This window comes from Sinocyclocheilus rhinocerous, unplaced genomic scaffold (genome assembly GCF_001515625.1).
Source record: "Sinocyclocheilus rhinocerous isolate Xijiao unplaced genomic scaffold, SAMN03320098_v1.1 scaffold43279, whole genome shotgun sequence".
Taxonomy (NCBI): domain Eukaryota; kingdom Metazoa; phylum Chordata; class Actinopteri; order Cypriniformes; family Cyprinidae; genus Sinocyclocheilus; species Sinocyclocheilus rhinocerous.
In genome coordinates, this window is record NW_015643517.1 from 1 (window position 1) to 1,393 (window position 1,393).

General features: G+C 36.3%; 1 long non-coding RNA gene across 1 annotated transcript; it reads right to left on the bottom strand.

The window, feature by feature from the left end:
* Window positions 1-287: 287 nt before the first annotated feature.
* Window positions 288-1,375, bottom strand: LOC107757331 (uncharacterized). The gene is made up of 3 exons (XR_001641925.1): window positions 1,155-1,375; window positions 839-877; window positions 288-325 (listed from the first exon to the last, which is right to left on the bottom strand). It is a non-coding gene; the product is annotated as an uncharacterized LOC107757331 (long non-coding RNA).
* Window positions 1,376-1,393: the final 18 nt, after the last annotated feature.

Sequence of the window (1,393 nt, forward strand, 5' to 3'; positions counted from 1 at the left end):
AAAAAAAAAAACACCCTATGACCGAATTTTATTTATTTATTTATTATTAAAGTCAATCTCCTTCAAAATTTCAAGTCAACGTGTTGCTTGTGGTTTCGTCGCAATTACATGAAACTAGCAAATTGAGAGAATTTTTTTTTTTTTTTCAGCATTTCTTTGGAAAACCTCTAACATTCACTATTAATTGAAACTCATTTAAAGCAGGGAGTAAACATATAGCCCCACAATCATATCTAAAGCATGCATGTCTTCTAGAGCAATCTTTATTAGAAACATCCTTGATAGGACTGCACAACCATCAGCTTCGCCAGACACCGACCGGCCACTAATGAAGAGGATTCAACAGGATCATTAGGAGAGACCACAGAGAGCTGAAATCACTTTCTCAGAACTTGCAAGCCAGTGGTTGTGTAACGCATGTATCAAACTGAAGTATAACAGACAAATTTGTCTGTATAACCAAAGTAGTTTAAAAATCCACCATTTATCCCTAAACGATTTCAAAGGCAAGGAGGGACATTACAATATAGAACCTACCTCACTACTGGTGGTGTAGTGCATAGTAATGCCAACATAAAACACAGCAGTCCATTTTAACTGGTGAGTGTAGTGCATAGTAATGCCAACATAAAACACAGCAGTCCATTTTAATACAATCTATACGAATAAATACTTATAATATACCATGACCACCACAGTTACACTTCAAGCATTTCAATACTTCATTAAAGGCTTACAAGTCATGATTAGCCCCCGATGCTAAATTGCACGTAAAAGAACAAAACATTTGGAAAATGATTTAAAAAAAAAAGGAGCTCAGGAGTGATGGTATACGTACCTGGTAACAACCCTGCAGCCAAATGAATAGATCCATTTACTGTAAAAACAAATACGTACATAATTTTGTAGCTATAGTACAACATTAATAACGTAAATCTTGGTTATTGTGTTTTCCTTGTTTAATTAAAGAACTATAAACATATAACAGCAATCTTAATGACTCAAACTACACCAACACAAAAGTTTAACTTCCACTGGACGTCTGGTAGACTAGTGTATTTTTATACGTTTTGATGTGTGCCTAAAGCCCTTTTTTATAAGTTCTTATTTATAGATATTGCTTCACACTGTGTAATGAAGTTAAAAGATCTCACCTGTGGCTGCTCTTTCAGCTCTTGTGCTCAAACAAACAGAGACACAAAATAAAGCAACAATCAACGAGCAGCACACTCGAGCTGTCATCCTCTCGACCTGCGACCTCACAATACACTCTGCTGAAAAAGGCACTGATTTAGTGAGTCAGGAGGCTTTTAAGACACTTTTTGAAAATGCGTTTTTAAGGATCCAAGGAGGCCTGGCGCAACTCCAACTCTGATGAAACTCACCTGCCTGT